This window comes from Neofelis nebulosa, chromosome 2 (genome assembly GCF_028018385.1).
Source record: "Neofelis nebulosa isolate mNeoNeb1 chromosome 2, mNeoNeb1.pri, whole genome shotgun sequence".
Classification (NCBI taxonomy): Eukaryota; Metazoa; Chordata; class Mammalia; order Carnivora; family Felidae; genus Neofelis; species Neofelis nebulosa.
In genome coordinates, this window is record NC_080783.1 from 84,503,677 (window position 1) to 84,528,863 (window position 25,187).

At 33.5% G+C, this 25,187-nt stretch overlaps 1 long non-coding RNA gene and 1 other non-coding gene across 2 annotated transcripts in view; both read left to right on the top strand.

Moving 5' to 3' along the window:
* LOC131503727 (uncharacterized) overlaps window positions 1-25,187 on the top strand; it is a 380,333-nt gene that overhangs the window by 327,011 nt on the left and 28,135 nt on the right. The window lies entirely within an intron of this gene.
* Window positions 3,478-3,583, top strand: LOC131505834 (U6 spliceosomal RNA). The gene has a single exon (XR_009258599.1). It is a non-coding gene; the product is annotated as a U6 spliceosomal RNA (small nuclear RNA).

Sequence of the window (25,187 nt, forward strand, 5' to 3'; positions counted from 1 at the left end):
ATCTTGATTTTGAAATTCCAGCCTCGAGAATTGTGAGAAAATACATTTTTCATCCATCCAGTCTTTAGTATTTTGTTATGGCATCCCCAGCCGACTGATATGCTTTTATTCACTAGAATTTCTATGCAGTATTAAATATAACCTATGCAGTAAAAATATAAATGTTCTATGGGTACTAAAGGTAGCATTTAATAAACTTATATAAATTCAAATCCAGTTGGTCATAATCACTTCAATGTGCAGATAGGTTAGAAGAAACTGGAAAAAATAACCAAAGAAAACTATGTGTATAATAGCACCAAAATATTTACTGTAAACTGCCTTAAACTCTTATTCATTTGCCCTTACCAGAATGTCTCTTCTATTTTTTTTAAGTCAATTCATCCTCCTTTCTCACTTCTTAATATGCATTTTCTCCATTCCCTAAACTGAAGCAAGAATAAATTTCTTGTTCATTTCAATTACTTCTCAGAGAAAATACCACTAGTTTTGAAGAGTCTGACTCCATTGGACAGCTGGTCCTGTTTCTAAATCCCAGTTTGCATTGCTTCTGGCTAGATCTACTCACCAGAAGGTGTTGAATCAAAAGGACAACTTGAGTCACAGTTGTGTCTTACTAAGGCTTTGTTCAGCGATATCTGTTTGTATTTCTACATTAAGCTTAGAAATAGACGAAAGGTGACAAGCATGCAACAACCACTCTCTAGTCTTCAATACTGTTGAGCAATCCAGATCCTGGCTTTTGGTCAGTGATATATTATTTTTTATTTATGGATGGTAGACTAATGTTGAGGAAAAGAACATAAGGAAATATGACAAAAAATAGTATGCATTTTATCCTATTAATACTTCCAGAAAAATATTTAAAAATTCTGATTGAATTCCTAATATTTCTGACATGCTACCTGGTAACTGGAGACCCTGGTATTTCCCCTTGTCTTTACTTTCCTTCTCTGTATTCTTTCTTACTTCCCTTTCTAATTTCCCATATGCCACTTCCTTTAAAAAAAAAAAAAAGACCATTTAGGTTCCTCCCACTCATTGGCAGTTTATGATATCAAAGCTCTTCTGGCACCTTTTCCGTATGATAAAAACATAAAACCTGGTTGTGAAAATCTTGTATAGAAGCAGTGTAAACTGTTTTTTTCTGGCCCAAAAAAGGAGAGTCAGCCACCACAATAGCTAACGTTTGTTATGTGAAATAAAATATGGGCAATATGTTTGTTCACTTAGCCTGTTTCTTGGAGCCTCACCTCTACTTCTAAATCATCCAGAGTAAGCCGCATGCAAATTCAATTATCTATTCCAATAGATGGGAATAGCAATTTTGGGGGGTATGTTTATCTTTCCTTTGAATAGATAAAATCAACTTTCAATCTTAATTATACTGATCTTATTGAGGTGGTGAGAATATCGTTTTCATGGCCCCATATGTTGAATTCATATAGTGAGCCAAGGGGAATTCAAATGACTTCTTCAAGATCACCCAAGAGCCTTTGGAGGAGTCTTACTCCCAGAACAATGATTTTTCCATTTTGCCACATGGCTGTAGAAAACCCATACCTGATCTCAAGTACATTTTTCTAAATAAAGGGTAATCAACAGTCAGACACGTGGTAAACATATTAGGCTGCTGCTGTTACTCTGGTGTGCTATTATTTGGGGCCTATGAATAGGAAATGTAAAGTAATCTCACAAGGAATTTTATTCTAATGTTTTTTCAAAGAATAAAAGCTTTTCTTTGAAAGGAGTTAGGATGACAAAAACCTAAGATTATTAGAAACCTGGTAGTAGATCTTTCCTTGGCAAGATTAGGGTGAGTTATTACTAGTAAGTCGTAAGCAGTGTTCATTCATTTTCCTTTCGTAAGATGAACTTCAAAGGAAAAGTTGCCAAAGGCTTTGTGGCAGATCATTCAGTCACAATGCAATGGATTAAAGAAATACAGTACCTTTCTAGTCTTTCCATCTAGTATCCTACAACTAGTCTCTCTACCTGGACTAAACCTCAGATGTTTTGATTGTTAAAATTCTAATGTAGCCACATGTTGGTGGAGAAATTTAAAGCTTCTTATTTTTCATCACTGTGCTATGCTGCTTTCCAAGAAACTACTAGGCATTAAAATGTCACTTCTATTCATGATATCAAAATTCTTAATATATTATTCAATTTATACATAGCCATGTCGAATATTTTCTTCCCTGGAGTGATCACCTTATTCACTGTGTGTGAAACCTGTCTTTTTATTTCTAAATACCAATTTTAGTAACATTATTTAAGAAACCAGAATAATAAAGGTTCAAGAAATAGACTCACAGATAAATGGTTTCTACTCTTTCTGGCTTCCTTACGAATAAAGTATTTTTCTACCGTATAGAGTCTATGTGCTTCTTACAAAAAGAAATTGTCTCTCTCATGACAGATGTTCTCCCTTAAAGTACTTTTGTTAACCAAATCCCAAAGGTATCATTTGACCTCCTTATGATGGTACTATTTTTTCCCATTTACTAATGGGATAGTGTAGTCTTAATTTTCTAAGATAGGGGACATTGACTTTTCATAAACAAAATATGTTTCATTATCTATCATTGAAAATGAAATGAATTTAGGGATGATAAAATCACTTCCTAAAGACAGCTTTATTTTGATGTTGGTGTGAGAAGTCTAGCAGGGAAAAGAAAACTTGCATACCTACTGGAAACTTAAGATGGACAGAAGAATGAAGCAAACATATATGGGATTCTTCAAATATATTTTAATAGACTGATTATTTTTATTAAATTCTTGTAATAAAACTTGATGCACCTCATACTCAAAGATGTTTTCCATATTTTATTCACATGATTTTGGTCCTAGTTTGTTTATAGATAGCAAAATGGGTATGTTTGTTCATTTATAGAAAGGAATTTGATAAATTATTATTATTTTTCTCTTAAAATTTGTTGTTAAGGCCATATATTTTCCTTATTTTGGAGCCAAGATTCTAACTTCAGGGTTTTTTTTTTTTTATGCTGATTCCAGTGAATGTATTGCTATATGTATTTGTTAAGTTTGTTAGAATACTAAGTAACTGGATACACAACTAGAAACCACAAAAAAACCCAACTGTAGCCAACTTGTAGAATCAAGAAGAAGGTGAAAAACCAAGAATCCAGATCGGGGAACCTCAGCTAGAAACTTCCACAGATATTCTGTTTAAAATTTTGTAGTAAAATTGACACCGTTTTAAAGAATTTGAGAAGGGCGCCTGGGTGGCTCAGTTAAGTGAATGACTTCAGCTCAGGTCATGATCTCACGGTTTGTGGGTTCGAGCCCCATGTCAGGCTCTGTGCTGACAGCTCAGACCCTGGAGCCTGCTTCAGATTCTGTGTCTCCCTTTCTCTCTCTGACCCTCCCTTGCTCACACTCTGTCTCTCTTTCTCTCACTCTCTCTCTCTCAAAAAAAATAAACATTAAAAAAAAGTTTAAATATTTTTAGAAACTTGGGCCCTTAGTTACAAATGTCCAATTTCTAATGACACAGAGATTAGCATGGCCCCTGCACAAGGATGAGCTACCAACTCACGGAATGTTCCATATTTTTCTGAGGTGACAGGCTTTCTACTGTTACCTGTAAGCAGAGGGACTCTGAGATCATGAGAAGAAGCAGAAAAATACAAATGAGAAGGAGGAACCCAGGTAGCTTTGTGGCTTCATGTCCAACCCTCTTGCCCTTACTTAGCCTCCTGTAGTACTCACATGTGCCACCACTGTGACATCCCCTTTCCCTGAATTTCAGTGCTTACTTCTCAGCCTCTTTCCTTCTGAGTCACTCCTGGGAGTGAGGGGGTTCTTCCCAGTGTTTTGTAATACTGTGAGGCTCACCCCCAAAGTACTAAAAGTAGCTTTGTAATAAACACACAAGACATACAAATTTCCAATTTCTGAGGGGGAAAATCTGATTTTTTTTGCGTGACTATGGTGCCTACTTAAGCATGAGAGACAAGTTTCTGCCTTACAGTTACATTTATGTGCCAGTGAGGACAGGATCACTTTTAATAACAGAAATTTCCAGAGAAGGGAGTTGATCAGTGTAAGCTTAGAAGCCCTTCCAAATGCTGGATAAATCAAATCCAAACAAGCACATTAAGGATTATGGTGGATATTAAGAAGTATGAGATCATATGAGTATGAGACCCTGTCTTTGAAGATATTATAATCTAATTTATTATGGCAGCATAATAATAAGACTGATGGAAAATAAGAACAAATTATTTCAATAATCATTTAATAAAATAATAGATACCCCAAAGTGGAGCATACTTTATTGCTCTATAAATTGTGCAGAGAGCAAGAGGGAACAGGTCAGAAAGATTACTTGAAAGTACAATGGCTAACGGAAGTTGTGTAATTGTCAAAGGATATACATTGTTCCTTTAAAGCTGAGGCCTCAAAAAGGCAGAAATTTGTTCAGAAAGCATTTTATTTATTGATTTGCTTCATTGTGTTTTTAACTGAAGTACAGTTGACAACATGTGTCAGGTGTACAACATAGTGATTCTACAATTATATACATTGCTAAATGTTCACCGTAGTAAGTGTAGTTACCATCTGTCACCATATAAAGTTGTTATGGTATTATTGACTGTATCCCCTATGCTGTTCTTTTTATCCCTGTGACTTATTTATTTTATAATGGGAATTTTGTCCCTCTTAATCTTCTTCACCTATTTCACCAATCTCACCACCTACCTCCTCTCTGTCAATCTCTACTTTGTTCTCTATATTTATGAGTCTGTTTTTCTTTTCTGTTGCTGTTTATTTTGTTTGATACCACATATAAGTGAAGTCATATGGTATTTGTCTTTCTCTGTCTGACTTATTTCACTTATCACAATACCCTCTATGTTGCAAAATGGCAAGATTTCATTCTTTTTTATGGCTGAATAATAGTCCATGGTGTATATATACTATATTTTGTTTATTCTTCTATCAATGGTTACTTCTACATCATGGCTATTGTAAATATCACTGTGATATGCATAGAGATGCATATATCTTTTCAAATTAGCATCTTTTTTCGTTACGTAAATACCCAGAAATGGAATTACTGGAACAGACAGTAATTCTATTTTTAGTTTTTTGAGGAAACTCCCTAGTATTTTCCAATTTATATTTCCACCAGCAGTTCACTAAAGGTTCTCTTTTCTCTACATCCTTGGTAATACTTGCTATTTCTTGTCTTTTTGATACTAGTCATTCTGACTTGTGTGAGGTAGTATTTCTTGTGGTTTTGATTTGCATTTTAGGTGGAAGACATGCACTGGTGGAATATGTACTATTCCTTTTCTTTCATAAAAACAATAAAAATTTGTGTGGAAGTTACCAGGCAGGGAGACTTTATATAATACCCATTTATGAATAGCTTCTTTTGGGGGGGAATATTTTTTCCTCTACCTCTCTTGGTTCTTTGGCTAATCTAATAATCACATTAACATAGGACAGACTAATAGGATAAAAACAAATTTAATTACATTCTTTTGGGGCCCCACAAAGACAATGAGACCCAAAGGCATGTTGGGCATTTGAGGTTTATATGCCATTCTGAGCTAAAATATGGGATAGAGGACTGGGGCTTCAAAGAGGAGGAAGGTAATTCAAAGGATGATAGAAGGAACAGATATTTGGTAAGTAGATGTTTGCCATACCGTAAAAATAGGTCCTTCAGAGCTGTCTCTCTGAGCAAGGCTTCCTGTCTAAATCCCTTTAAATACTCAAGGGAAGGGTAAAAGTTTTTCTTGCATCAACTGGGTCTTGACTGCCTTCAACTCAAATAATTCCCAAGCCAGAGTGGCATATTTTGGGGTCATATAGTCTTGCTGCTCTTCACCTTACTGATTTTATTGTAGATGATCTTCCAGGTTGGGTAAAGCTGCATCTGTGTGTTTGATTTATAAAACTATGATATTAAAAAAATAGGTGCAGGAAAATTGTCTTACTGCGTTAGATTTTTGTAATAAAAGTCTCCTTAGTTTTATTTATAAACTATTTCTTCATTGGACATTAAAAATAAAATGGAATTGGATACTGATGATAAGAATTTGATCACTTAGAAAAACACTGGCTTTGTTTTTGTAATTATGTTTATTTTGTTATAGAGGTATTTTCTCTCAACTTTTGTCACTTTGCCATGTAGGTATTATATATGTAGATACTTTATTTCAAGTAAATGAAGACCTCTATTTATTTGAAATAAAGTACCTACTTGATTTCTTTGTATATTTGTGTGTATTTTTCTGTGTAATAAGGATTTCTTCATATTGGGTTGATGTTACCTCATACATGCTTTTCCCCTGTAATATTTACTTACAAATAAAGTGATGATAGAGATAGGTAACATTTTTTCAGGCAATGCACTCATGTTTACACAAGGACCAAAAATTCTGTACCGATAAAACAACTTTGCATTTGCATTGTGCTGAGCTGGCACCCACAAATAATAGAGCCTCCATAGTTACAGAATTACATATATGTGTAGAAACTTATTACCAATTGAAAAAAAATATCGTGTGCCCTCTGACAAAAAGTTTTAACGACTACTCTGAAAAGTACCTTAATTGGCTCAAATCAACTATGAATGTTAAAAATATTGATACATCTTAACAGCAAACAAAAAGATAACACGTTAGTAAAATATTTTAAAAACATGCATTTGATTCTAAAAGAAAACAGCATGTTTTAACATTTTAAGAAGTGTACTACTAAAAAGGTTATAAAAACTACTTTTTTTTTAAATAAAACAAAGCCTATTGACTTTCCAAAGAAGTATTTTATAACATGTTTACATTTTTTTTTTTTTTTTGAATTTTTGGTATGAGACAGGAATCCTGATGGGCAACAAATGTTGTGGAGTGGGCATATTTCTAAGTCTAATGTAGTATACTTAGGAAATAGTCAAGACAACCCATGGTGGGCAGCATCCTATGGTAGCAGTCGAGAGGTGTTGCATAGATTTTTTCAGTCGGGTAGACAAACACCTTGACATGTTATCTCTCCTTTCTAACAAAATCCTTCATTCTACCTACCATTTGGCCATTTAAATAATTTAGAAATAAATATTATCTACTGTAACTGAATATGTTCTTTCATAGGTATAAACTGTTCTCTTGGGGAAAAATATTTCAAATTTTTTTTTTTTTTATTTTGGTAGAGCAAGCAGGTGACAAGGTTCTGCTTCATCCCCTGAAAAACGCGCTCTAATGCCGTACTTGAAGGCAATTACAACGTTTCATCAGCCTTATCACTGAGACATTCTCTGTGAACTCAAATCTATAGTCCCTTTACTGCAGTGAGTCATCAAATACTTAAACTATTACATTACTGCTTGAATTTTTCCCCCTGAATAAATTACTTAATGTTCTTTGTCATTCTTCAAAAGCAATTTAGGCCCTGAGCACAACTCTAAACTAGGTAAGGTTTACCCTAGGCCTGTCAGCCTTCTGATTCCACATCCCGTCCTCTACTTCTGGACACCTCTTTCTGCCTGAGATCACATCAGTGTCCTCCTGGCACTCTCTATGGAGATTGTTGTCAAGGAAGGATAGAAATCTCTTCCTCAGGACAGTAAACGACTGTTAGCAATTTTAAATGTTTTTTTTTTCCTTGCAATCATTATATATCCGGTATAACAGAGATCAAAACCTTGAGTTTAAACTTGGATCTTAATACTTTAGTGTATAATGTAATCAGGCATTTCTTCAGCAGGGGGAAAGTAGACACAATTTCCACAAAATTTTAGAGAAAGACTATCTGGAAAAGCCGTCTATGGAATACATGATAGAACCATACAATGAAATGTATTTCATGTTAGGGTATAATTTTTGATATCAGTGAGAAGGATTTTTGGGGGGTTTAGAATTTTCTCTTCACCCATATACATAAGGCCAGCCTGATTTAAAGCATACTCTTTTCTAAATATCCAATATATACATTTAAATCTTAAAACTCTTTTTTATTTACCTATACTCTGTCATTATGTGCAGTACTCCAAGATGCTTAGCACATTCTTAGAAGGTGCTAACTGATCCAAATTAGAATGCTGTAATTTTAGGGATACCTGACATGTTGTGATCTCGTCGTGGTTCATGAGTTCAAGCCCCGCATCAGGCTCTGCATGGATGGTGGGAGCCTGCTTGGGATTCTCTGTCTCCCTCTCTCTCTGTGCCCCTCCCCCACTTGTGTGTGCTCTCTCTCTCTCTCAAACTTTAAATAAAATAAACAAAAACAAATTACCTTTCAGCTTTAAGGCACTGTGTCCTTTTTAAGTACAAAATAATGAAATGTGTTGCATTTACTCTGAAAATCATGTAAATTTCATTTTTTAAAAAGATTTTTGGGGCGCCTGGGTGGCTCAGTCCGTTGAGCATCCGGCTTCGGCTCGGGTCATGATCTCACGGTTGGTGAGTTCGAGCCCCACGTCGGGCCCTGTGCTAACAGCTCAGAGCCTGGAGCCTGCTGTGGATTCTGTGTCTCTCTCTCTGCCCCTCCCCTGCTCATGCTCTTCCCTATCTCTCCAAAGTAAATAAACATTAAAAAAAAATTTAAAAAAAAGATTTTAAGCAGCAAAATTTAAATTTATCCATATATATGTCTAGTTGCATAGCATACATTACCAATCTTTGTGAAGTTCTATGTTGAAAAGAATATGCTCTCTTTATTACCAACTATGAATTACATAAAAGTTTTAAATCAGTGAATAAAACTGAAGGTCCAGTGTTTGCTAGCAATGAATTTTCACTTCTTAGTCACTTTGTATCAGGAATGACTTCAGTATATTTACTAGCATGTCAACAGTAAGATTTTCCTAAGATGTTTCTATGTATAATTAATAATACAATCAGTAAAAACTATTCTCCAGGGAACTCACAGTCCTAAAGTTATACATGAATTAAAGATAAAATCTGTGATATTGTACTACTTTTTTCCAGTCTCATCTATCTATAATTCAGATTGCCTAACTAAACTTAAATACAAATATGAGAGTGAGAGTATTTGCAAAGTACTAAGCTGACAAATACAGAGTGCTGGCTATTATTTCTGTTTGGAAGTCAGAGATTTGAGCTATTCATTTTGTAGTCTGACAGTCATCACTACAATTCCTTGAATTCCCAAAGCTTTTCATACAGCTTCCTCAAGGACGGCTATCATGTCTTAGCTACTGCAATGACAGATGGGATATAATGTGTCATGTGATGGATAACTCTGGAGCCATAGTACTTAATCCTTCTAATACTAATAGCTGTATTATCATAGAGATTTATGGGAATGTCAGTTTCAAGTTCCCAGTTCCATTCATGGGTTTTTAAAACTTCAGCTGCAAAAAACATGCATCCATCCCATTAATTCTAATTATCATGGTTCATCTTCTCAGCAGTTTTGCACTCCGGAACCTTTCAGTGCAAATTAACGTACCAAAAAAGTGTATTAATTAATATTTGTAGCTTTTAATTTCTGCAAGAGTGTTGTCTGGAAGCAGCTGGCAGTACAGGGCCGCTGCTATTGAATCTTTGCCAAACAAGTGCAGATGTAATTTTGTTATCTCTTGCTTAGTCATTTACGCAAATTAATTTGAACAATTAGCCTTTTACTGGTCCTTCATGAATCATGCAAAAGGGATCTGCCAAAAATTGCTAGTTGACAGAAAAGAATTGGTTAATGCTGTGCATTTTCTAGGAAGGTAATGCAGAGTGAAGCTCAACACTATTTTAGACTGTAGACAATTGCTTAAATATTCTATTGTAAGATTTACTTAGCACTGTAAAACTTGAGAATCCCCTTAATGAAGAGTAAACCTGCATACTAGTGAAGGTTTATTTGATAAGACTCAAATTTTTCATGAAATACCCAACTTGAATATGTCTTAATCAAGTATAGAGGCAAAACGAGAAGTAAGGTTTCCTTATGAAATGGAAATTAATTAACCAGTTTTTACTACTTTTCAGGTCACAGATGCTCACTTCCATTTACTCAATGTTTGTGTATATCTTTGTGTAATTATTTGTTTATTATATACTTAGATTTAAAACACATGTGTAGCCTCTTTTGGTGGCTTCTAATAATCTAACTTTCTAAGAAGTTAGAGATGAAGAGTAATTTAAAATAGTTAACTATGTAGTTATTAGATTTTAAGGTCTGGGTGAAAAAAAAAAGACTTTATGTGAAGGGTACATAATTAAATCACCTCTGAATGAGTAGAGATCTGTTTTGTGGTCTTCATACGAAGTTACCAGTATCTTAAAGGAAAAAATAAAATCAGAAAATAACAATTGTAAAATTTGTAATTCTTTTCCTTAGAAGTGGTCCAGACTACCTGTGATCTTATGTTTTTAGTTTAATTTTAATCTACTTTTTTGTTGGTATTTTTAATAACTGGAACTAAGGATTTTTCATCTAATATTAAATGCAGGTGGTTGTACACTGTTACAATGTCAAATAAAAGCTCACCTAAAGTTAAATCCTTCTTTACTTTGTATAGCATTAGCTTAGAAAGGGCACAGAAAATATTTCATGTTATGTACTCAGGTATATGGAAATTATGCATGTATGTATTTTAAATACATGTATGTATGTTCACATGGACAGCATATTTATATTTGGTTAAAATATGTCATTCCATCTCCTTATTATTTAAGTTTAAAAGAAAATTGTTTATCTCAGACCATAGCTTTTAAAAAAGAGACTTGAAAAAAAAAAGTGAAATTCATTTAGATGCCTGTCCTAGTATAGATCTTAAAAGTAAAACTACTTGAGATGGGTCTAATGAATTTTCTACTGCAGAATATTTTTAAAATTGAAGTTACTAATGATTACATGGATAATAAATAATTCTAATCATAAAGATTAAAATCACAAATGTCTAAAACTGCAAAGGGATTGCTTTTCAACTGCTTTTTTTGGCCTCATAATGAAATTTAAATTTTCCAAAATATAATTTCCATAAATATAACATTAATGGAAAAAAATATTTGAGATATTTTAAATTGTTATTTGTAGAAAGTCTTATTTTATCTCTCTGTTGGTCTCAGTCCTGTTGAAAGTAAAATGCTTTGGAGGATTTCAGTTGAATAAATAGTAACAAATCAAGCTCAATGTAAAATCAATCCAGTGAATGTTTAGGTGACATTCAAAGTTTCAAACCACAATTAGTTATAGTTTTTTCTTTAAAGAAGCAACATTTGCTAGTGTTAAAAATCTAAAATCTATAACAAAGTATATTTTAAAAATCACCTTGAAAATTTTGCAAAATGACTATAGAGTTAACATTTTGATTTATTTTATTCCTGTTTTCCACATATATTTAACACATTACCATACCCTATAAGTAGTAATATATAATGTCAAAATATTTCTTGCTGTTAAAAATAGCTATTAATATAATTTTATTAGACTTACAGTTTTTAACTTTAATTGCCCATTTTGCTATTGCTACACATTAAGTTGTATCTTTTAGTGATAAATAATAAAGCAATGGACATCTTGACTCGTAAACTTTTTCTTTATTTCAGTCAGATTCTTTAGGCTTGATTTTCAGAAGTGGGATTATTTGTTCAAATGATGTGAATACTTTGAAATTTGGTACACAATTCTTTCTTTCTTTCCAAAATTATACCTTTCCCTGGAAATAAGAGATAACTTAGATTATCACATCTCCAACAGCATCAAATATTATCAAAGTAACAAAATAGAATTTTAATATTATACATTAAAAAAAAGGTAACATGTTGTTATTTGCTTACCTCTCATTATTAGTAAAGTTGAACATTTTCTCACATAGTGTCTGATGTACAATTTTCTCATCTGCATATACTTATTAATATGAAGTTCAGTGATTTTTTTCGAGATTTAGTTGCAATGATTTGTTTAAAAGAGCTTTGTAAAATCCCATACAGATATACGCTATTATCAATAACATATTGATGAATAATCTTTTCCTATAGAAACCTCATTTGTAACTAACAATAACACTGTAATTTCAATTTAGCAGAAACACAGTAAAAAGACCATATGCCTCCAGAATTAGGGTAGCTCATTTCTTTGGCTAAAACCCTTTTCAGAAAATTTGTTTTTCTTCTGTATTTCTGTATAGATCATTAGAAAGTATAAATCAAAATGTAATTTACAGTATTAACAATACATAAGATACTATATAATTATAATTTTTCTAGCTCAAGCTATGGAAATCAGTTTTTTTTAAATTTCATCTTCTTTTATTTTCACTACCAATACTGCCATATAGTTACTTATTGCTTGAAGTCATTCTATAATTTATATGACATATGATAAAGTTCATTGGCTTTAATTATATTACATATAACTTTCTCATATAGCAAATCAATGGAAAACTAAATCAACAAAATAATAGTAATTATTATTTTTTTTTACTAATTGACCAAGGTAGCTTAGTGATCATCTTCCCCATTCCCTAGGCTGTATGTACACAGTCTACGTTATAGTCACAAACAAATGTAATACAATGGCTATCCAGAGTTTTTTAAAGAATTATATGACTTGGTATAATAGTAATTTATGGTACCATATAAATATTGAAGGAAAAAAAGAGAGGACAACATACTTCCATTTTTCCCTGGCTATGTAGATGAATTCTTAAGCACAGGATGAGATGAGTTATCATTTATCTGGTTACAAAGGAATGTGCATTTGAAGTTGAATAATGCAGAATTAATAAAATAAATAGGACTCATAATCATCAAAACATAAGTACTGGTTATATAGAGATGATTATAGGGACAGGTTGTGTGTGTGTGTGTGTGTGTGTGTGTGTGTGTGTGTTTGCACATATTTTAACAAAATAAACTGGCTTTTTTCTACTTAATAAAAGACACATATTTCCCATATTAAAAAAAGTTTTATAAACCCACTGTTATATTATTCAGTTATTTGGAATGATCCATAATTTATATAATCGACATTCTATTTTAAATATTTATATTGTTCTAAATATTTGGTATTATGAACAACACTGAATCAACCATAGAGAAATCTTTGCATATATTCATTATTTTTTCAAATAAATTTCTTAATTGATTTTTATATTTTAAAGTATGTTTCAGTATGTGTCTTAATGAATGCATTAGTGTTTTATAATATTAATAACTCTGTTAGCAATGAATACCAAGGAATTCAGATTTGTAATCATTCTTAAGAAATGATTAATAGTTTAAAATAGTTTAAAATGTTTTGGTTTGTTGTTATCAAATCTATAACTCATGTGTTAGTAATGTGTGTCTAAACCAAGTTTGCAGTTTATTTCATTGCTGGGTAACTGACTAATCAGAAAAAAAAACAAAAAAATTCCCTTCATATATACACACTGAGACATGAAGCTAGCCTCTCTATAATTGAAAGTATCAGTGGTAAACTTGGCTGGAGCTTGATTAATAGTATATTAAAATCAGAGTCTTCTTGGTGAGTGCTAGATAAGGAGTTTTGGGCAAATTACTTGGTTACTGGGAAGCCTTTAAATTTTAATCATGGAAGTACTTCAGTGTCATTAGAAACTGAAAGGACAGTGGGGTCTGCTGGCAAGTTCTCTGAATTGTTGTGCTTTTCAGGCTCTCCTTCTGCCATGCTATTGAGAGCCAAGCATGGGCTGCAATCGAAAATCCTTTAGCTCCCCATGACTTTGATTGCTATTATTGTAATTTAATATTACACAGTATCTAGAATAAAAATTCCATGGAAATGAGAAAAGATAATGCAGGAGGTGGGGGTGGGGGGTAGGGAAAATTGAAATAGCCCTCAAAATTAGTTCTGAAAATAGTTTGAAGCCAGTGAATCTTTCCTCAAGCCACTGAAGCTGCAGTGAGAAAAGCAAAGATTTTAACTTAAAGTAAGCAACAGGTAAAATAAAGACAGAAAACTTTCTTTATTCTTGGAAATAGCAAACTGTGTTTAAACAAGTTGCAAGGGGAAAAATACAATAGGGGGCAAAGGTGGTTATCCTAGCCTCTGCATGTTTTGACATTTCACATATAGTATTTTGATAAAGCATCAGACACATAGAGTTTTATCCAAATAAGAATCCAACATACAATCGGCTATTATTAAAATTTTTATATTAAAGTCATGCCATGAGATTATTTCATGTCCAAGAGACAAGTGAGCATTTTCCCCTGTGTATGTGACTTTTAGTAGTGTGAGCCCTGGCTGCCTCAGTTTTGAACAAGAAAAACAAGGAATAGAATCATAAATAATAAAGTAGTGATTTTAGAAATCACCTAATCCAATAACATTTATTTTTACCAATTAGTGAAAAGAAGAATAAAGTGAGAATATTATCTGATTGGTGTGACACAACTGAAGCAAGCTCACCATTAGAGTATTTCAGTATAGTTTACAAGTTGGGGGATACTTTTATTATGTCTGACTCCTTTTTAAGAAACAATTTTCAGTGATTTATGCAGCTACTTTCTAGAAAAGGGCACAGAGCGCTTGTGAGATTTGGAAAGAATTTTCTGAATAATTCTAAGAAACCAACACGTTACTCTGTGCATTGGTGGCTTGCATTGGTTGTGTGCTGCACTGAGAGTTATTTCAAGTTTTGTAACTTCTTTAATATATTTCTGAAAACTATCTTATGAAAAAAAAAGGCAAACCAAGGTAGGTTGTTTATAAACCAGTTATGAACAAAACACAGTCTATTCAAGCATAATTATGAGCCGTTTTTAGCAGTGGGGCTATAAATATATATCATAGAGTAGATGTGATTGCAGGCGAATAGTCACTTACACAGATATTTTCAATGTGATGTAATAAGCAGATTTTTAGAGACACAAACAAGATTGAGTAGTGCAGGGGCGCCTGGATGGCTTAGTCAGTTAAGCGTCCTCTGTGTCAGCTCTGGTCATGATCTTACCATTCCTGAGTTTGAGCCACACGTCAAGGCCCTGTGCTGACAGCTCAGAGCTTGGAGCCTGCTTCGGGTTCTGTGTCTCCCTCTCTCTCAGCCTCTCCCCTGCTTATATTCTGTCTCTCTGTCTCTCTGTTTCTCTCTCTCTCTCTCTCTCTCTCTCTCAAAAATAAATAAATATTAAAAAATTAAAAAAAAAAGATTAAGTAGTGCAATGAACCTGATATAGCATATAATCATTTTTGACTATCTTCTATTCATTTCTCTCCATAACTTTAAGTTATTTCATTTTTTGGTATAGAAACAATCACAAACTTACAGAAATGTTACGAGTATGGTATAAATAACTTCATTTTTGTTTCCTGTGCCAATTGAGTGTACATTACTGCCTTCATATCACTTCATCCCTAAATGTTTTCATGTTTGTATCCTACATGACAATAAAAACAGCCATCAAAATTGAGAATTTAACACTGATGTATCATCTTCATCGAATTCTCAGAGGATCCAGGTCAGAGTAGTGTTTTTATTTATTATATTTCCTTAGTCTCTTTCAGTCTAAAACAGTTCCTCAATCTTTGACCTTCATGACCTTTTGAAGATTACAGGCTACTTATTTTGCAGAATGTCTTTCAATTTGGATTGTTTTCATGATTAGGTCCAGGTGATACATCATTGAAGGTAATATCAAAGTCTCGAAACTTTGTTTTTTTCATCATATTCTCTAAAATGGCTCACAATTTTTCATTTGTCCCATTACTGAGGATTTCATTTTATTGATCAAAGTGTGTTTGCCAGGATTCCTAAAATAGGCATATTATGTGTGTTTCACCAGTGGTTTTGCACAATTATTCAAAGGATTCTTTACATATCTTTTGAGTCCTCTGTACATTTTTACCTTTGGAATTAATAAGTGTTTTGTGGGATATACTTTCATGCTATGTAATAAGTTCATAGAGCCAAGCATAAGCTGCTTTGTTTATTTACCCATTTATTTTTTGTATGTGTATAGGATCATGACTTCCTATTTTATTCAGTGGATTCTAATTAATGCTATCACTTATTTTGTCTTGACCAATGGGAGCTCATCAAAAAGCTAATTTTTGTGTCCTGTATTATTTGAGCACTTTTATTTCTTTCTCTTTTTTGGTAGACCAAGATTTCTTGGCTTATGCACTTTGCCTGAAAACAGCAATTTCTCCAAGGTGCTCTGGTTCTTTTCACTAGTAAGTGATATTTAGAAGATCCAGTTTCTTTATAATTCCTTGTTGTGTCATTGTTCTCAGGTCCTATTAGTGGGCAAAACTAGGGAGTATGTGTGTGTACGCACATGTGCATGCATATAGTACACATATACTCTGTTGATATTTATTATTGATCTATATAAAACATATGTCTTTTAGATTTATATTTTTGTACTTAGAACTATATGTATGTATGTATGCATGTGTGGCTGTGTATATGCCCATGCATATGTGTATTTCCATCAATGAGTCTAATTCCAATTCATTACCATAGGGTTTATCCCAGTTTTTTTTTTTTTTTAACTTTTCCATATTTGTAAAAATGGCTTCTTCTACAGTGAGAATCTGCCTCCGATTATTCTCAATATACTAATTTGGTTAAGTCTCTATAATTATGTAAACTACTGTCTGCATTGCACTTCTTCCCTGCATGCCACGTACAGCTTGGGCTTCAGTATGCAGTGAGGGGCTTTTGTTATGTAAGCCTATCCCTCTTTTCCTGCTTGATATCTAACATCTCCCCTTGGGTGGCCCTTCCACGTGGATGTCTTCTGTGCTCTGCTTAGACACCAGCATCTTGTTCTAGACCACTGCCACTTCATGCCACATACCACCTCTCCATTTACTAACCCGTACATTTTTGTGCTACAAGTAAAGGCTTTGGTACTAATTTAAGAAGGGAAACAACAGGGGTGCCTGTGTGGCTCAGTCAGTTAAGTATCTGTTGATTTCAGCTCAGGTCATGATCTTGCAGTTTGAGCCCCACATGGAGCCTGCTCAGATTTTCTCTCTCCCTCTCTTTCTGTCCTTACCTTGCTCATGCTTGTTCACTCTCAAAATAAATAAACTGAAAAACAAAAAGAAGGAAAGGACGAAAGAAATGAAGGAAAAGAAGAGTACCAAATAGAAAAAAAGAGGAAGAGAAAAAGCTCTACATGTTCATCAACTCCCTTACTTATTGGTGCTAATTATGATCATTCTAGCACACTGTTCATTATAATTGTTCACACTAAGAGCCGTTAAAAGAATTTGCTGACTGTGACAGAGTGCTAAGTCTGTCCATGCTCTACAGAAATATGGGGTATAATGTTTTTAAAGGGAATAAAATCAGATTAGGGGAAGTTGCTGGAAGGCAAGGGAGCAGGAAAAGTCAAGAGTACATTAGATCTTGTCATTTTGGGAAATAGCACAAGGAAATGTCTAGATTTAAGAAAGAACATTGTTTCAGATGAAGAGAAATGGCGTTCTGTATTTTTTTTAAATAGTAACAAAGGAAGATAGTCATCTAAAAGATAGCAGCCAATAATTCGAGTCCCACTTCCGGACTTTCGATTAGTTATGATAGTAGCATATAATGTTCCCCAAACTGCCCAATTTGACAGTCTCTTCAACTCTACATGTTCTAAGTGTCCAGTAGCTGATTTAGTATGTTTTAGACAATAATTTTTTTTAATTTTTTTTATTTTTTAAGTTTTTATTTTAATTTGAATTAGTTAACATATAGTGTTATATTAGTAGGCAGTATTTATTGACCCCCAAAATAGGATGGCCAGTTCCTAATTGCCTAGCCAATGAACTGTCAAAATTGTTCTGTGTGACTATATGGCAATGCAAAAGACAGAAGAGAGAACTAAGAAATACTTAGAATACAAAAAGTTACTATTGACTTGGAGAGAGCCCCTTCCTAGTTCTTGCTTCCACAAGTAAACAATTCCAGTTGCATGAATGGACAGATTGAGGTTGGCATTGTTGAATAAGCATATTCAAGAGAGCAATAGCCATTTTCAGCCTTGATTTTAAATGTCTCATGTAATTAAGGAAATAGTTTTATCATTAAACAATCAATATCATAGGCAGCATGATTAAAGATGTAAATGCAAATTATAGCAGTCTTAATCCACAAGCCAACACAGAACATTATTAGATTGTGATAATAAACGGGCATATTGAACGAGTCTTTGATTTGGGAAGATATCCCTAGAGAAATGGCTCCTGGAGGAGCAGTGATCTCAGTCCAAATTTCCTATGAATGATGCTTTGCCTGAAGTGGTGGTATTGCTGGCATTCTAGTGTAGTAAATATGATCTTGGTTAATATAGAGATATCTTTATAGGATTCTAAACTTAAGAATATGAAATCTTGCAACAGTGTCTGCTGCTCTGATTCCTAAGGCTAGAGGCATCTAGTCAGTTAACTACATCACAGAATTTTCATTTCTTATTGGCTCTACTAGTATAACTGAACCAACCAAACCAACCATTTGAATTCATTTTTTGCCTTTGTGTTTTTTTTTTTTTTTTGAATAGGCATGATGGTATAAAAGTACTTGTACAGATAAACCTTACGTATGATATCCTTTGAAGAAGCTAGAGTATTTGTCTTGCAGACACTGCCCCCTTTCTGCAAACTACCCATACTTTATTCTTGTTAGTGCTGCACTCTGAATGCTCACTTGTTTCTAGCTTGTTTCTTACTATGTCTAGCTTGTTTCTTACTATGTGATGCTGCTCATGACTCAGCAGGACCTTAGGAAAAAGTGTCAAAGGATATTGTAGTATATAACTTGATTACTGTATGTGTGTGTGCTCTTGTGCATGCCATTTGGGTGTGATAGCAAAAGACAAAAAACAAATTTCAATATAACACTCAAGTTTTGAAATTTGAGAAGTGTAGGGGAGAAAAGAGATAGGAAAACAAACAAAGTTAAGATAAAAATGGGTGAGTTGAGTATATTTTCAGATGATTACAGGACATCCTTGTGGAAATGCCTAGCATGATGACATCAAGCTGAAATTTGAGATAAAGATCAGAAGGCACTCATTTTAACTTATTTCACACTTAATAATGTGTAGCATTTGGAGTTTTTGCATGTTGGGGAAAAAAAACACAGCATCTCATTCTGTACCTGTATGCTCGTAGATGAATTCAGAGTTAGGCCTTTTTGAAATATTAATTTTGCTTGTGGGTTTCATTGGGCAATGTGAAAATGACTTTTAGTTCTTTTGAAGTTGATAAAGTTATACTTGGAAATTTGAAAGTTTTCAGACTTAATTGGCCACAGATAGTTGCAAACTTATTCCAATTATTTCAGTTAAGGAATGAAGTATAGACCATATTAAAAACAAAATCAGGAAACGATTCTGATTAAGATGAAAGATCCATCACAAATTAAGGAATAAAAGTGTAATGCTGGTACTTCATGTTAGAGCAGGCCATTTAAAAAATCATGAAGTGAAACATAAGAAGCCTAGAAAAGTTTGGAGTAGGCTAGATAAATTATTTGGAAGACTGTGTGCTAATCTGCCATAAGGGTAAGAATCAATTTGGCTGATAGGCAACGAGTGACTTGTGTTTGATATCTGAATTTTTCAATCAGCATTTTCTGAACATGGTTTCTCATTATGATAATGACTAAAGGATTAATTATCACCACGAGAACAGTGATAATGGCACTTTGAACTGTACTTGTCACCATATGACACAGACTATTACTTGTTTTTTACATTTTAAGAAAGATATGCTTCCAAATGGAAGCACTTGATTCACTTGGTGAAAGTAATACTATTAAGTTGTTGGAGTTAAATGATGGGGAGACAACATTTTAAAAACACTACTTTCACACTGGCCATACTTTTTACAGTTTTAATTGACCAGTTAAAACAGAGAATAATTAACAATATCGGTGTGAATGCTTGTATCAGATGCATAGTTCAATTAGAATATTTGCTGGTTTCCTCAAAAACTCTCTACTGTAGCAGATAGAATGTTGTAAGAAATAACATTGCTAATTACCTTTCCAAAACAATATCCTTCACTAGCTCAAGTGCAACAGATTAGATGTAAGGCATTTAATGAGAATGGCATAGCATACTGGATTTTAATTTTAGATTATTGGATACATGCATGGTAGGCAATGATATAATTGAGAAATGACTATGTTACTAATTGATACTAATGAAGGAAAAGTATAGATTTTTTGGTATCATCATTTTTATAGGGACTAGAAACAATGTTTATTAAAGTAATCAAATTAATTACATAAATGATTATATTTTCTTTGTTCTTCTTCTAGGGTGCTTTATATTTGCCATATTAAGGAAGGCTTCTGAGTTAAAAGGATAAAAAATTCTGAAATATTGGGCATGTTTATTGTAGTTAGCTGCCATTCTTTGATGTACCCAACGGCAGTGCAATTAAGATAGCCACTAGACAGTTTGAAGTGACTACTTCTGAATCTGCATATCTTAGGCAAACTCTAGAGGAAATTGTTTTAATCCTTCTCTGCTTTCATTTCTTCATCTGTTTATATAGGTTCTTTTGGAGCAGTGGTTTCTCAAATTCTACTTACCTACTCCTGTAGTAAGAAATACATTTACCATGCTTACCAACATATTTTCATATATGTAACACAGAGAAAAGTTTCACTAAAAGTATTTTCTTAATACACAATGTACACTGACATTTTCTTCTTTGTTCTTTATCTATTTTATACTATTAAAAAAATACCACTTATGACTACTAAACTGATGGTTCACAGCCTGCAGTTAGAAAATCCTGGTTACAGGACCTTGATATTAGCCCAGTGTGGTCAAGGGTGGGTCTGAAGGAAGACATGAGTTAGGATTGCAGCTACATAACTCTGCATACAGTGCAGAGCAAATGATGCAAGTAAATGAGAATTAGTTAATAGATTTCTAAAATAATATTTTATTGAAATATAAATGTATTTCATACTCAATAAAAAATATTTTAGGGATCCCTGGGTGGCTCAGTCAGTTAAGCATCTGGCTTCAGCTCAGGTCAGGTCATGATCTCATGGTTTGTGAGTTCGAGCCCCATGTCGGGCTCTGTGCGGACAGCTGAGAGTCTGGAGCCTGCTTCAGATGCTGTGTCTCCCTCTCTCTCTACCCTCCCCCACTCACTCACTCTCTCTCTCTCTCTCTCTCTCTCTCTCTCTCAAAAATAAATAAACATTAAAAAATTAAAAAAAATCTTTTAAAATAGTAAAGGACCAAGGAAGCAGAAAAAACAACAGTTATTCCCATACAAAAAGATGATAGTTGTTAATATTTTGCATATGAGTTTTTGGTAATTTTTCATGTATATGTGTATAGTTTCTTAATAAAATATTATATATGCCATTTTATAGTCTACTTTTTCTCAAATTTTATTTTACAATATGATTTTTTTAAATTTTTAATGTTTATTTATTTTTGATAGAGAAAGAGTCAGAGCATGAGTGGGGAAGGGACAGAGAGAGTGGGAGACCCAGAATCCAAAGCAGGCTCCAGACTCTGAGCTGTCAGCACAGAGCCCAATGCAGGGCTCAAACTTATGAACCGGGAGATCATGACCTGAGCCAAGTTGGACACACAACTGACTGAGTGCTCCTACAATATGATTTTTAATAGCTACAAACCACTATTGGGGGAAATTTTCATTTGAATCCTAGAATACAAGTGTCACTGACATAGAGAATTTGAATGTTTAGCTGCCCTGCAGAGGCTGGCTGCTTCTTGGCTATATCAGGTATGTATGGCTTCCTTTTCCAAATTATAAATGAATTAATCCTTAAGATCTAGGATTTGGTTTTCCCTTTTAAAGGTAGCAGATGGAAAGTTTTAGAACTACGTGAAACGCTTTGATACAAAGTAAAAAGGATGCACAATATAAAAATAATAAAAGGCTGGAGAAAGAAAGGGCATTCACAAACAGAAAGTTGAGCCCTTGACTTACTAGGGGAAAAGGAAGATTAAGTGATCTCAGATCATAACTCCTTTTCTGCATTGGAAACTTCCATAAACAGTTGTCACTGTAAATGGCCTTGGCCACAGGATGCATTAATAATACTTGCTATAAGCCAATAGTGAATCCATTAATGTGTGTCCTCGATATAATTATTTTAAGTGACATATAATTAACTCATATCTTGTATATACCTAATAGTACTCTTCAATTAACATGCGATGACTATATTAGTAAATCAAAGTTAAATGCTTACTGAAGACACTAAGTTTAGTGTGTTACTCTCTAAACCCTTCATGATTTATACATTTATATCTCACTAGTGATTAGTGTATACGTCCTTGGATTGTGACAAACTTTGCCATTACAGAACGCGAACTCAGAGGTCTAAAAAGGCAAGGAATGGTAGATTTAGTTTATTTGGTGGACTCAAGTATTCATTGTAAGCCCAGGAATTCTGCCCTACCAGCTGTAATCCTAGTTGGTTTTTTGGTGGTGCAAGATTGCTTTCAAGCCATAGTCTTCCTCTGTTTAATTTTTGAGAACAGTTTTGTCCTCCTGAATTAGAAATTTAGATGTTTCTTTCCATAGTCTAGTTTTTACTCCTGGAAATAGTTTTCAAGTTCTGAAGGAATCCGTGGGCCATATATATACTATATGCATCATTCTCTAATGCAGTTTTGTTTATGCTGTTCTGAAATAATTCACTTCCTATCTCCAATAGGTATAAATCCATTTATGTATGCAGCTAGAACGTTGTGATTTGGTTTTAAATTTGAAAGTAGGAACGACTCCTTTTTTGCATCTAAAGGTCAATTAACATGTAGCAGCTAAAGGTATGGATTATGGAAAGGACGTCCTAAGTTTGGATCCCAGCTCTACCACTTAAGCTTAGGTGATGCAGGCCTAGGCTTTTCACCATTTTGTGCCTCATTTCCTTATCTGCAAAATGGAACATAAAACTGTACCTGTCTGATAGGGTAAAGAACTAGATGAATTAATTTATGTAATACACAGTCATAGAAACATTTAGTAAATAATATCTAGCTCTCTATTTGCTTTTAGTGTCTGATAGCATACAGAAGATAGTTATAGCTGAGTACACGTTATTGGATGAATGAATACATATTATGGCCAAAATACCTCACAGACATCTTGTTTACCCAATTATTTTATGTAAAATTCAAACATAAAAGCAACTTACTTTATATTCTCTAAAACACCTAGTGTATTATGGTACAAATTATATTTAATGAGTGGGATGTGATTAATGGAATTAGCAATAAATGTTAGAAAACGTAGTGTACTCTATCCTAGAATAAGTCATTTATAATGGTTTAATATGTATATGTTGCAGAAAAGTGTATCCTGTAATGATCAAGGTCATCTCTCTTTCAGAAGTGATTTTAATTGTATATTAAATTGTATATATACATACATATATCTGCATATATATATGAACTATATATATTGAATTTTATACTAGATTTTTGAAAAGTAAATCAGAAGTATATGACTCCTATGGACTTCAGGATTGTTCACATAAATGTAGTGCTATTCGAATATCTCCAAGACTTGTTCTCGGAATAAATTTATTCTGGCAATGGATTAGAATCCAGAATGAAGACCTTTATATTCGAAGTAATTAGCAGTACTTAGTAGTATTAGCAGCTTGACCCTGAATTCTGTGGTCTCTTCCCTAGACTATGTATAGATGTTTGTGTCAAACAGTGTCTAACCAGTGTACAAAAGATATTAAATTATAGGGAACACATAATAGAGGCTGTGGAGCGGCTTTGGCAGTAGAATGTGCATCTGGAAGTTGATGAGGGTGGGTGGAAGCTAAGAGGATACTGAACTTGACTCGTACTTATCATAATGTGGCAAGTTGTAACTTGTTTCTGACTTTCTTGGGAATTCTTAAAAAATAAAATGTATCCTACACTGACTTTTAAATTTACAAAATAAGTGACATTCCTCAGAGTATTAAAAAAAAACAAAACACTGTGAGAAATAGAAGTCCACATCTGTAGCTTGAACTTGGGTTGTTTTTCTCTAACCACTGATCCATTTCATCTTAAGAAGAAAACAAATTCATTATATCCCAGAGCTCAGGAACAATTACTTCAGTGAAAAACTGAAATTCATCATTAAAACTTGGGATAAGATCTTCATTAAATAAAAAGCTTTTAAAAATACATATAACTGGGGGTGCCTGGGTGGCTCAGTCAGTCTTCAGCTCTGACTTCAGCTCAGGACATGATCAAGCAGTTCGTGCGTTTGAGCCCCACGTCTGTCTCTGTGTTGACAGCTCAGAGCCTGGAGCCTGTTTCAGATTCTGTGTCTCCCTCTCTCTCTGCCCCTCCCCCACTCATGCTTTGTCTCTCTCTCTCTCAAAAATAAATAAACATTAATAAAATTAAAAAAATATATATATATATATATTTGTATATATATATAGATATGTATGTACATATCTATATATCTATCTCTATGTATATGTATATATCTATACATCTATATCTATCTCTATCTCTATCTCTATCTATCTCTATCTCTATCTCTATCTCTATATTTATCTATATCTGGAGGAGTGGCTAGATCTCCAAACATAAATGTTATAAAATGATAGGTTCAGTAGAAGGTACCGGTCTGGGATGAAAGAATCTGAGAAGGCTAAAGTGTGGAAACATGACATTCATTATCTTATATGTTTCTGTTGCATCCATCCATTTTTCAGAAAAGAACTATAGTGCATCTTAAATGATTTCTATGAATTAGAATTGTATTCTTTCTGAATATTATAAGCATAATGTTGCTTTCTTAGATGCTGCCTTTGGAAGGGATATTATGTTTAAAATGTGTGTAAAACTTTATCAAACCTCATTTTATCTCATTCTCTTAGTTAAATTACTGTGATTTTGACAAATTTGGAGCTAAAAGACAATGGAAGACTATTCATTGAAATACACTTAATTGAACTTCTGATTCAACAACCATATTTCATTTCCCTACACTTTCCTCTCTTCATTTTCTTATCTTCCTCATGGCTATATTTTATCATTGTCTTTCTAGCCATAATTTATTCATTCCATTATTCCTTTCTGTTCTTTCCTTTTTTACTTCAACTTTCCCCTTCCTCCTCTCTCCTCTCTCTTCAACAAGCCTGAATCGCCATGGTCTAACCTTCTGCATCTCATGTGTTTCCTATGCACAGGAATGCAAATAAGGTCTTAGAAAAAGAGGTGAACAAAAAAATCACATAGCTCTATTGTTGGTTGCTCTGCACA